The sequence below is a fragment of the Acinonyx jubatus genome, chromosome C1 (assembly GCF_027475565.1).
Source record: "Acinonyx jubatus isolate Ajub_Pintada_27869175 chromosome C1, VMU_Ajub_asm_v1.0, whole genome shotgun sequence".
Taxonomy (NCBI): Eukaryota; Metazoa; Chordata; class Mammalia; order Carnivora; family Felidae; genus Acinonyx; species Acinonyx jubatus.
In genome coordinates, this window is record NC_069381.1 from 110,900,209 (window position 1) to 110,914,089 (window position 13,881).

The window sequence follows — 13,881 nt, forward strand, 5'->3', positions numbered from 1 at the left end:
TCCAGTTTAAACTCTGTCTACAACAGGCATCATATCAATGTTAACTGCTCAAAATGTGTCCGTAAGATTAAAATTTCTTGTATTTTGAGTTTATGAGATTTTTGTCACCATTATTGGTTTCCTTTTCTTGCTACTGTTTTTAATTATTTTTGTTTGTTTATTTTTTGAGACAGAGATAGAGTGCAAGCTGGAGAGGGGAAGAGAGAGAGGGAGACACAGAATCTGAAGCAAGCTCCAGGCTCTGAACTGTCAGCATAGAGTCCAACGTTGTGCTCAAACTAATGAACAATGAGATCATGACCTGATCCAAAACCAAGAGTCAGACATGTAACCAACGGAGTCACCCAGGCACCTCTCTTGATATTTTCAAGAATAAAAATGGATTACACAATACTCATCACTCTTAAGTTTTCATTTTCATGTAATGTAGTACTATGGGTATTTTTAAGAGTATCATGTAACTATAGATATCGCCACTAACATTGTATGAGAGTACCTCTCTGCATCCTTGCCAGCACTGGTCGTGGATTGACATCCAATTTTACATAATTTTTCATTTATTGGTCAGACTAGTATCTAAACTGATGTCAATTTTATTTAATTTGGATTTCTAAAATTATGAGCGAGGTTGAGCACCTTTCTATGCATTTCAGGGCCTTTATGTTTCGTTTCCTGTGACTCACTTATTCATGGTCTTCTGCCTTTTATATTGGGCTGGTTTTTTTTTCTCTTTCTTGTAGATTTATAGAAATTCCTTTCATATTCTGAATCCTAATCCTGCTTCAGGATGTATTTATGGCAAATATTTTTTCTTATTTATAGTTTAGAGTGTAATTTTCTTCTGTCTATTCTTTTTAAAATTTTAGTGGAGCCTATTTTTTGTATAGTTCATTACTATGTAAGTGTCATTTTGTCTTATTTAGGAAATCCCATCAATTTAGGATAATAAAGCTAATTCCCTATTTCTTTTTTCAAAAATCTTAAAGCTTTGTTCATTATATTTAAAACATTAACACAATGGCAGTTAGCATTTGGAATGGCATGAAGTCAGAATAGTGTTTCTTGGTGGGTTTTTTTCCACATCATTAACTACCTGTCTCAACATTAATTTTTTGAATGTTGCACATTTTACCATTTATTTATTCAATTGATATTTACTGAGCACCTATTATGTGCCAGCTACTGCTTCAGGTATTACATTTATATGAAAATATTAAGGCACTTAGAATATATCAGTGAACAAAATAGATAGACTCCTAATCCCAGTGGAGCTTATGCTTTCTTAAAGGCAGACAGTAAACAAAAACATAGTAAACTGTTACCATACAGAGCAAGGGAGAAGGGGTAAGTGCTGTGCCAAATAAGAACAAGTTAAACTGGATGAGAAAATGTAGGTTGCAATTCAGATAGAGCCTTCATTAAAACAAAATTTGGGGAAAATTCTGAAGCATGTAGACATCTAGGCAGAGAACATTATAGATAGAACATCCACTTAAAAAGTCCTAAAATTCCAAAGTGCTTGGTATTTTTTTAAGTTTTATTTATTTTGAGAGAGAGAGAGAGAGAGAGAGAGAGAGAGAGCCTCAGAGGGGCTGAGAGAGATGGAGAGAGAATCCCAAGCAAGTTTGGTGCTGTCAGTGCAGAGCCCCATGTGGGCTCTATTCTCACCAACTGTGAGATCATGACCTGAGTTGAGATCAAGAATTGGACACTTAACTGACTGAGTCACCCAGGCATGCCACAACTGCTTGGTATTTTTAAGGCAAAATAAGAGAGCAATGTGTCATGTATGGAGGAAGGAATGAGAAGAGGACTGGCAGATGACGTGTTGGAGGACAGGGCCAGCTAGAACATGTGCATTATTTATGGTGCTGCAAAGATGCTGGTTTTTACTGAGATGGGAACTCACTGGAGAGTTTTATGTCAAGAGTGACCTTCTCTGTATTATGTTTTAAAAGGATCACTCTTGAGGCTTCATTGGGAATTGAGCTCAGAAGGGAGTGAGGGCAGAGAAATCATTGACGAGGCAATGGAGTTCTCACAGCATATGAGAGTGGGTCAGGCTGCAGAAGGCAGTAAAAAGTGGCAAGGCTCTGAGTACACTTGGGAAGAAAAAGCCAACAGGATTTCCTGATGGATATATGGTTTTAGAATGTTCCAAGGATGTTGGCTACAATACTTGCCTAATCAGCTGGAAGGACTGAGTCGCCATTACTGAGATAGGGATGGCTGTGGTGAATTAGATTTGCAGAAAAACAAAGTGAATTTTGGTCTTGCTTTTTGGAAGCTCTATTGCACAGATTTTGTCTGCCTTTTCAGTCTGCTTTAGCCACTTATTACTCCAACCACTTCTGCAGTGTCGAGTCTATGCATATTTCTGTCATCTTTGTGTGCAGGCAGCCTGGCAATATTTTGCCTAAAGTTCATCCCATGAACTTCGCAATTCACACTGCAGAGACTTCTCTATCTTCGTAGCTTGAATGTTTCGGGGGACCACTGCTGTATTCACACATGCTGAATCCCAAAGAGACCACCGTGGGCAACATCTCCCAGATGAACAGTACTTAGATGCACTTCACAAGTTCTTCCTAAGGTCCCCAAATTTGACAGCCTCAAGCTCCCAGAGCTAGCCAGTGAGGTAGGAGCAGTACATGGTATGCAAATAAATACTGCTTCCAAGAAGAGGAAGTGATTAAGTGACAAGTTCTACTGATACACTAAGTAAAATGAGGAATCAAATGCGACCATTGGTTTACCAATCTGGAAGACTTTGGTGACCAAAGCAAAACTCATGTTGGTAGAACTTTGGGTTCAAAAGAATGCCCACCTCATTCTCACTCATATTCTGCCAGAGGAATCAGGAATTAATGTTCCCATGGGGACTAAGGTTCAAATTACTTCTCTGTTGCTATGGACAAGGGTAAGAACAAATTTTGTTAGAAAATTAGCAGTCTCCCCCAAATCAGCTTATTTATTTTTAGACTTTCTTGTTTTCTGATAAATGAATTTAATATTTAAAACCATATATTTTTTCCAAGACTACTTTATGTGGGTCAGTATTTGTACAAGAAGAGGTTTTACTATAATTTTCCTTGTGAAAATGAGGGTTACTTTTTAGTATGCATTTTACTTCTCAGATATGTGGATTATTTATCTCTCCTTTTGTTTCTAGTTTATACTATTCTTTTACATTGTGGTCAGCAAATATATTCTCTGTGGTGGTGAGTTTATGACATTTATTGAGACTTTTTTTTCCTGTCTTAGAATATAGTCTACTTTTATGTATGTTCATGTGCTCAGAAAGGACCTCTATTCTTTATTAATAGTATATTAATTTTCATGGTTTTATTTTAAATCTTATCAAATTTGCTATTATAATTTTCTATATAATTGCTTATTTTTTGTTCAGTCTCTCCCTTTCTGAGATTATTTTACAATATTGGTGCCACATTAAAATTTTTTTTAAATGTTGACTTATTTTTGAGACAGAGAGAGACAGAGCATGAGTGGGGAGGGGCAGAGAAAGAAGGAGACAGAATCTGAAGTAAGCTCTGGGCTCCTAGCTATCAGTGCAGAGTCCCCGATGCGGGACTCAAACTCGTCAACTCCAAGATCATGACCTGAGCTGAAGTCGGATGCTGAACCGTCTGAGCCACCCAGGAATCCCTGGCACCACATTTAAATGGTTCATTTACCTATATATTCTGAAAATGATTATTTTATGAAGGTTATATTATTAGATACATATGTGCTGTTTTAATAATACATATTTATCAGTATTTTATAATGTTTACTCATATTCTATTTCATAAGATATAAAATTGCTTCATATTTGCTGAGTTACTTTATCTTTTCTATTCAAATTCTCCATATTTTTTTTTCTTTTAAATCTTCTTGCAGGCAACATATTGGATCTTGTTTCTTTAAACAATAGAACAGGGGGGTGCCTGCAGGGCTCAGTGGGTTAAGCATCCAACTTCAGCTCAGGTCATGATCTCTTGGTTCTTGAGTTCGAGCCCCATATTGGGATCTATGCTGACAGCTCAGACCCTGGAGCCTGCTTCAAATTCTGTGTCTCCCTGTCTCTCCGCACCACCCCCCCACCGCCCCATTCACACTCTGTCTCTGCAAAGTAAATAAATGTTAAAAAAATTAAACAATAGAACATTTTTTTTGAGTAGTAAGTCAAATTCACCTGTAGTTGCTATAATTTCTCTTACTACCAGAAGTCGTTTCTGTCATTTGGTTTCACATATTTTTGAATTGCAATGCTTTTCTCTTTCCTTTCTTGAGTTTCATTGCCCAGAAACATTTTACTCTGATAATTTTAAAGCTATATATATGTATTTTTTTTTCTTCAGTGGCTGCTGTATTTCTTTTCCCTGCTGGTTTTGCTATCTTTAATAAAGTTTGTTTCTCCCCTAAACATGCCAAGCACTTCAGAAAGTTCTCAAACTGCAGTGACTTTTCCTTCCACACTCTCTGTCCCCCACTTGTGCTGCCCTTACCTCTGAACTTGTAATGCTATATACTACATGATATAAATTCTTGCTCCTTTACACATCTTCCCAATTATTTATTCTTTCTTACTTTTTCACAGCATTCTTTTGGTTTTGTTTTCATTTTGCTAGAAAACCTTCTCCAAAGCATTTTCAAAGTAAGATTTTATATTATAAACAATCTAAGTTGCTAAATTTCTGAAAATGTCTTTATCACTTTCCCTTACTTAAAATATATTGTAACTGAATATGCAATTCCATGCTCAAAGTTATTTGAAGTTTGAAGACAGTATTACCAGCTTTCCCCTGACATCCGAAGTTGTTGTTGAGATGTCTGGTAACATCTGGATATTGAACCTTCAAGGAGATCTGTTCTTTCTCCCTGAAGGGTTTTAGAATTGTCCTTTTGTGTTTAACCTTCTTAAATGTTACTGGATGGATCTCTTTTCCTATCATTGTATTTGTCATTCCATGATTTCTTTCAAACTGAGGTATTTCAACTTTTATAATTAAAAAAAAGTTATTATTACTTCAAATAATTCTTCTCTTTTATTTACATCTACATATATCCATTTATTTTCCATTTATTTTCCAAATGTTTCCATTTCTTCTTGTATCTCTTTTATTTCTTAGCTTGAAAAAGAATTTCTGTACATTCTCTCCTGATGTTTTCTTGAATTATCTGATCTGGGCTCATGTTCATTAATTTATTCTCTAGGTCTACTTATTTTACTATTTAATTCAATGTAGTGGCCTCTGTTTTTTATAACTATATATAATATATATTTTATATATTACATTATAATTTTTATTATACTGTATTACATAATTATAAGTATATATACTGTATATATAATTTTATATATACTATATATATTATATATACATACTATATATAATATATATAGTATATATAAAAATTATCAAAGTTATTGATATCAATAACTTATCAAAAATTGATATCAAAAATTATCAAAATTATCTTGCAGAACACTCACAGAACAGGTTACTAGCAAGCCAAGGTTTTGCTGTATATATATATATATATACATACATATACATACATATATATATACAGCAAAACCTTGGCTTGCTAGTAACCTGTTCTGTGAGTGTTCTGCAAGATGAGCAAACATTTCTAATAAATTTTAACTTGATAAATGAACAATATCTTCATAGACGAGTAGTACTTGATGCCGAACATTACATGATCACAACTGACTCAATGGTTCTTGAAAATCACTTTGATATACAAGTGCTTTGGATTACAAGCATGTTTCCAGAACGAATTATGCTCACAAACCAAGGCTTTACTTTAATTGCCTCAATTTTTCTGCTGGTTCCTCCATATATCTGCATGTTCCTGCTTCATATTGCCAATATTCTTACATATCTATGTTAGTATATGGATTATGTTTAATTAAATTTTATATCCATGGCATGAATTCTGTTGGGTTTTACAACAGTTGTTTGGTTTTTTACCTTCATTTATAAATGGATAGATGTCTTTCCACGTGAATTCAGTCACTCAGACTATCAGCTATATTTCCTGGCAATATGCACTAAGCAGCATAAGGGATGGGCGTATCCAACTTCCAAGAGCCTCCCATTAAGACAGACTGGGAACACGGAATTTGCTCTTTGTGCAACAGAACACTGGCTTCCTCTTTACTGCCTCACTAAGAGTAGCCTTTGTGGAAGGGCCAGTCCCCTAGTCCTGGGTTTATAGCCAGGGAAGAAAGGAGGACATATTCAGGGCTCCTCATTGCAGGGGGGAAGCTTCCTTTGTCAGGCTGAGCAGGTCCTGTGGTCTCTCTACCTGTGAGCAGTACCTGGGCTGATGACATTCCTCCTGGTTCAATGAGCAAAGGGAAGTTGCCAAAATGAAGGCTTCTCCCAAAGCATCTCCCTCATCCCAGATGCGCTTTCTCTTCAGACCTCTGGTTTCTCACAATACATAAGCTACTCCGGATCTTTATGCTTCCCTCCCCTGTACTCAGCTGGGGTCAGGTGGGCAGGGGCAGCACTCACAGCTGGAGTCTCTTCCCCATTTTGCCAGGACTTTCAAGTCTCATAAAATCTCTCCTAAATAGATGGTTGATTCTCTTTTTTTAGTCTTCCCATGGTTTAAATAGTCATACTAGGAGTTTATCTCTTGATGGGTCATTTCAAAGAAGCAGTGAAGAACCATTTATTTAACCTTTGAAATATTTTTTTCCAATGTTACTAACTTAACATCTTATATTTTTTAAAGTCTCCTTATAATTTATTTTGAATTATTTCTGGTTTTATGTAAGCTTGTTATTAGGTTTTTATGTTACCAATAAAAAACATCTATGATGAGGAATTTTACTCTAAAAATATTCAGGATTCATCTTAAAGATTTTTTTTTTTTGTAAAATGTTCTAATTTTGTTACTTTTCAAGTAGGTTTTCCCTTGAATTGTTTTTAAGGAAGATATTTCTTAATTTCCAAATGTTGTTTCTCAGTTTTGGTTTGCCAGGTTTTTGTGTGTTCATATCTGGTTTTGTTTTGTTATTATCAAGGCTATATCCTTTGAATGTTTGTTGTGGGGATCTTTGACCTATTGAATTTTTGAGGATTTATTTAAAATTTTATTAATGTCATTTTTATTTTTTAAATCAAAGTCTCTTTCCTTTAAGTTTATTCATTTATTTTGAGAGAGAAAGAGCAAACAGGGGAAGGGCAGAGAGAGAGGAAGAGAGAATCCCAGGCAGGCTCTGTACTGTCAGCACAGAGCCCAGTGTGGGGCTTGAACTCATGAACCATGAGATCATGACCTGAGCCAAAGTTGGATGCTCAACCAACTGAGCCATCCAGGAGCCCCTCAAAGTTTCCTTTGTTGATCCAGCGGGACTCCTGTTATTTGATGTATTAAGATTTCAGATTGTTATAGCTTTTTTATTAATTCCATTTTCTATCTTTGTATTTTATTATTTTTCTGAGTGGAATATTTTAAGGTATATTTTTAATATTAATATTGAGTTTACACTGGTTTTGTTTATCCTTTACTTTTATCCTTCATTTATCATTTTTAATAATTATATATACTTAAATCATTTTTAAGCCAGTATGACTATCTTTAATGGAGAGATTCAGTCCTTTCATATTCAATGAAATTGAAATATTTTATTTTGTCCCCTCTCTTATTTTATAGTAGATATTTATTATGCTTTTGAAATAGTATCTTCCTTTTTTTTTTTTTATTTTCCTACTTTGCTTTTTGTGGTCAATTTCTTCTCTTTCTTCAATCCCTCCTTTTCACATATCAACCATCTCCCTAACGCTCCCACAACCACATGTACACATCACTCCTGCTTCCTGATTTGAAATCCTACAATGCTTGCAAAACTGAGTTGTGGTTAACTTTTTGGGTCAAATAATCATGATAATATAATATAATTGCATGTCTATGTGTATACTTCATTTATATACTATGTTTATATTTTATCTACTCACTTTCTACTTTCGTCTGAGATGAAATATTTGTGAAACATATACTTCCTCACTAACTTTGCCACCTTTTAACTTTATGTATTTCATTTGAGTATTTTAAAATATTGTATTTTATATAATACAAATATTTATAAATTTGTAAAATATTATATTCACCTTTCATTAGTCCTTCTTCCAATATGTCTCTATGTTATTAACTCATACTTGGCATTTATAGTACGCATTTTTAAACAAATTTTATCATCTCTTTAGTCTTAGCATAATTAATTTTCTACTATTCTTTCTTCTGTATTCGTCTTCCTTTATCTTGACCTCTTTGGTCTGTGTGGACTAAACTGGAAGAGAAAGACAAGTGTAAATTGAGTGGTTTGTTTGTTTTATTCTTGAAGTCCTACAGATCTAAAACTTGGCTGTGTTTGCCCTGAAGGGTTCATCTATTCAATCAGTGCAACTTTTTTGAGTACCCCGCTGTGCAAGGCACTGCTTTAGGATTTGACAGAAGAGCAGAACACAAAATGGGTGAAATTCTCTGTTCTCCTAGTATTCATACATTAATGGTCTATGATAGAAAGTAAATAAATAATTTAAGATTTAAGTAGAGCAGGAACCTACAAGAACAATGTAGAAACATAAGGTAGCAAGGGAATTCAGGGAAGTTTGGAGTGCAGTCATCTTCGATATGGTGGCTGGAGACATTGCTGCTGAGAAAATGACCTTTGAGCAAGTAGACGAAGGAGACAGTCACTGGCATTGGTGAGTGGAGTATCCCAGAGGAGAAGGGCAGTTGAAGGTCCATATGAAGAGTGCCAGGCATGACGAGTGATACCAAGGAGGCTAGTGGGCTGGAGCATAGAAGTGTGGGGGAGGCTAACAGGCAATGTTGGTGGACAGGCAGTAAGAACCAAGGCCACATTATGTGAAATAATATAGGCCAAATAAGCTCCTTGGCTTTTATTTTGAAGGAAAAGTGACTGGTTGGCTTTAAGTACAAGAATAACATGATCTATCATATTTTATGGGATCTCTCTTACTACCAAATAAAGAACAGAAAGAACAAGTTTAATGTAATTATCAAGAGAACTAAGAGAATAAAAAAAAAAAAAAAGTAGAACCCTGAATCTATTTGAAGATAGAGAGGATAGAATTCTGGTTCGTTAGCTATAAAGTGTGAGAGAAAGAGAAAAAATCAGAAATAACCCCAAGGATTGGGCATAAGAAACAGAAATTGGGTTGTTATTAACTCTGAGTGTTAATAATAAGGAGAGATTATTTGTTCGGCACTGACACATTTTGTTTGCAGGGCCTACTGGACATTCAAGTAGGAAAATGTCAAACACACAATTAGATGTATAAGCCTGGAACTCAGGGTAGAATTTAGATTGGCTGGACCCAGGATTCATGGCTTGTGATTTTTTTCCCCCAGGAATCCATAAATGGTCTTCTCACTAATAGTGTTGCAATTAATATCTCATGAATTGTACAATGGATTTATAAAAAAAAATAAAAGTAAGCCATGCTACCGCATTCAGTGCACATGAGAAAAAGAGAGCTACTAAATGAGCTCTAATAACAGGCATTTATCTTACCATTATATATCCTCTTAAGGAAAAAACCTTGCCCTGGCATATCACTTTCTTAAATTACGTTACGTCAGTGCAGGTTTCCAAACCTCCCTGAGGTTGAGCCACAATGTCTTCTGAATCACAATCAGCTGTGGACAGTTATTCACAGGGCAAAGGTAGCACATGGCATTTTTAAATATAGAAAAAGGATCTTGATCTTTTTTAAAATCTTAGAAAGGACCAGCTTACATTAGAGGCATATTGCAGAATTTTGACTGTATATTTCTTAAATATTTGATTAAATTCATGGGTGTTTCTTCTTAATAGAATTGCATATTACTAGATAGTAACTTCCCTTGAAAGTTACCTGAAAACCTTTTTCCAGGTATATATCTGGTCCTGGGCTATAGGTTCTTTTTTCTTTTTTTTAATGTTTATTTTTGAGAGAAAGAGAGAGAGAGAGCATGAGCAGGGGAGGGGTAGAGAGAGAGAGGGAGACCCAGAATCCAAAGCAGGCTCCAGGCTCCGAGCTGTCAGCACAGAGCCCAATGCGGGACTTGAACTCAAGGAACCATGAGATCATGACCTGAGCTGAAATCGAGAGTCAGACGCTTAACCGACTGAGCCACCCAGGTGCCCTTATAGGTTCTTTTTAGTATATCATTCTTCAATTCAAAGAGTCTGCGCTCATGCCTTACTTAGGTGTGTGGCTAGATTTGCACATGCTCTAGCAATGTCCTCATCACCATAACCTTCTCCATCCATTGGGTTTCCACATCTGTACATCCTTCTCCACATCTCTAACTCAATTTTCTGCCATGCAGGTTCCACCTCTTACTATTTTTCAGGTAGTTGTACATTTTTCATGGGAACTATTTTCCTTTTTTAAGAGTCAGTTGACTTCAAATTCATCTCAATTTGCTGTCCTGTCTCATTAACCCTCAAGGCCACACGTCTTTGATGTCCATGTAAAGCAGTTGCTGTGTAAAATTTTGCTCTGATTTATGGAGTTAGTCTACAAGGGTCTTTTCCATCTGTCTCTTGCATGCTAAGTTTATTTTTCTGCTTTTGCACTGTACAACTTCGTCATGAGATCCATACTTTATTTTTTTTTAATTTTTTTAATGTTTATTTATTTTTGAAACAGAGACAAGCATGAACAGGGAAGGGGCAGAGAGAGAGGGAGACACAGAATGTGAAGCAGGTTCCAGGCTCTGAGCTGTCAGCACAGAGCCTAATGCGGGGCTCGAACTCATGAACTGTGAGATCATGACCTGAGCTGAAATCGAGAGTCAGACGCTTAACCGACTGAGCCACCCAGGAGCCCCGAGATCCATACTTTAGTTTTGCTTATTCGATTTTGTTTTGTTTTGTTTTGTTTTGTTTTGCCCAAACCTAACAACACCTACCATTTGTTTCAAAATATTGTTTGGTTTCCTTTTGGATCCCTCTTTCTTTTTTCCTGGGCACTGTTAGACTTCTCCATTTTGAATATAATGTGACATCCTGAATGGTTTGGGTTTAGATTATCAAATTAATTATTTTAGAAGAATGAGAATGACATGGGCTTGTGCGTTATTCCACAAGGGAACTTTTCCTGTGGTTTTCTTTTGTTTACTGGAAAGCCTGCAGGTCAACCAGTTTTCTGTTGGGCAAAGATGGAATAATTGCCTTGTACTATCATCAGTTGGCAGAGGGGGAAATGACTAAGCAAAGAAGAATTTTGTTGTCTCTAATGTTCTTCCCTCACTTCCTGATTTTGGTCCACCAAAGATTAGAAAATGTTTCTCTTTAGGGTCAGTATATTTCATCCCCATGTTAATAATCCTAGTCAGAAAACATAATGCCACCTGGCCAAACATCTAGTTGTGTTTCAAGAGAAATGATTTAAATATTTCTTAAAACCCATTTTTCTTCTTTACTTGCCCCTCCAAACTAGAGGCAATAAGTGGCATTTTTAATTTTCTGCATTTGATTTTTTACAATACTTAATGACCTTTCATTGATATTAGATGTGTCTTAGGATCTCAGGATTTTTTTTTTCAATTGAAATTACCCAGTCGAAAGAATCTTAAACTCTTTCAATTTGGATACATTTCTACCACATTTAAAAAAAATTTTTGTTGTCTTTTGAAAATGTGTGTGTATGTGTATAAGCTTTCATGCAATATATTCACTGTTTTTTCAAACACGTCCATGATCTCCATGCCCATGGCTGTTGGAATATTTTTTTCTTTTTTTAAAAACTTTTTAAATTAAGTTTTTATTTTAATTCTGGTGTAGTTAGCACACAGTGTTATATTAGTTTCAGGTGTGCGATATAGTGATTCAACACTTCCATACAATACCCGGTGCTCATCACTAGTGCACTTATCTCCATCATCTCTTTACCCACCCACCCCCCCCCCCCCACCTATCTCCTCTCTGTTAACCTTCAGTTTATTTTCTATACCTAACAGTCTGTTTCTTCATTTGTTTCTCTTTTTTTTTCCTTTGCTCCTTAGTTTTGTTTCTTAAATGCCATGTATGCGTGAAATCGTATGGTATTTGTCTTTCTCTGTCTGACTTAATTTTGCTTAACATTATACACTTTAGTTCCATCCATATTTTTGCAAGTGGCAAGATTTCTTTCTTTTTTATGGCTGAATAAAATTCCATCATATATATCTATATATAGATATAGATATATATGGATATATGGATATATATATATATACACACACAGATATATGGATAAAGAAGGTACGGCATATATATATATATATATATATATATATATATATATTTGATATATATATATATTTGATATATATATATATATATGCTTGATATATATATATATATATCATATATATATATATATATGCTATGCCATACCTTCTTTATCCATTCACCTATCCATGGACACTTGGGCTGCCTCCATAATCTGGCTATTGTAAATAATGCTGCTATAAACTTAAGGGTTCATGCATCCCTTTGAATTATTGTTTTCATATTTGGGGGGTAAATACCCAGTAGTGTGATTACTGGATTGAAGGATAGTTCTAGTTTTAACTTTTTGTGGAACCTCCATACTGTTTTCAAGAGTAGTTGTACCAGTTTGCATTCCCACCAAGAGTGCAACAGGGTTCCTTTTTCTCCACACACTCACCAACACTTGTTTCTTATGATTTTGATTTTAGCCATTCTGACAGGTGTGAGGTGATATATCACTGTAGTTTTGATTTTCATTTTTCTGTTGATAAGTGATTATGAGCATCTTACTATGTGTCTGTTGGTCGTATATGTCTTCTTTAGAGAAATGTCTTTTCATGTCTTCTGCCCATTTTTAATTGGATTATTTGCTTTCTGGGTGTTGAGTTGTATCAATTATTTATATATTTTATATACTAACCCCTTATCAGATATGTTATTTACAAATATCTTCTCCCATTCTGTAGGTTGCCTTTAGTTTTGTTGATTATTTTCTTCACCATGCAGAAGCATTTTATTTTGATGTAGACTCAGTAGCTTATTTGGTCGCTTCTTTTTTTCCGAATGAGTTTATTATTTGATTTAGTCAATGAAGTGAAAATAAAAACAATATTAGCCTAGAAACTGTCTCAACACCATTTTTGACCAGATGTTTTAAGAGCCACGCAAGGTTTTTTGTTTTGTTTTTGTTTTGTTTTGTTTTTTTTTATCATTTTCTATAAATGCCAGTTTTTTTTTCCCCTAGATTTTTTTCCCTCTGTTGTCTCCAGGTATGGGTCTGGATTGCAGAGTAAAACTGATGTGGAGCAGAGCTACACAAAATTGCTGTCAATATTTAATGCGAATGAGAACTTAAATATTTGTTGTGGTAAGCCACTGATTTGGGAGTTGCTTATTACTGAAGCCTAATCTGACTGATAAAATATGTGTGTTGATGCGCTTTTTCCTCTACATTTGTTTTATTTTGGTTACACAGTTGTTTTAGGGAGGAGATTAGGGAGATTTTCTATGCTACCATTTTCCCCCCATTATGTGTTTTTAATTTCATTAAATTGAGTTATTGAATTAAATTGAACTGAAATATATTACTAAATTTAGCATATCTTGTGAATGTATATATGCAAAATGCCATAAGATAAATGGATTGAATTAATTTTGGTTTCTGTTTATATCTAATTTCATTTGATGTTTTGTCTATCACATTTACGGCTACTGTTCTAACTCATTCTTCTTCTAACTTTAAATTAAGTTTTTCCCCCCGCCGCAATGATGATTTTCTTCTATATTAGTGTTTCAGAGATAAGGCTTATGGGCATAATTAAAGAACTATGTACAAATTATTTAACCTTTATAATAAATTGCATATCTAA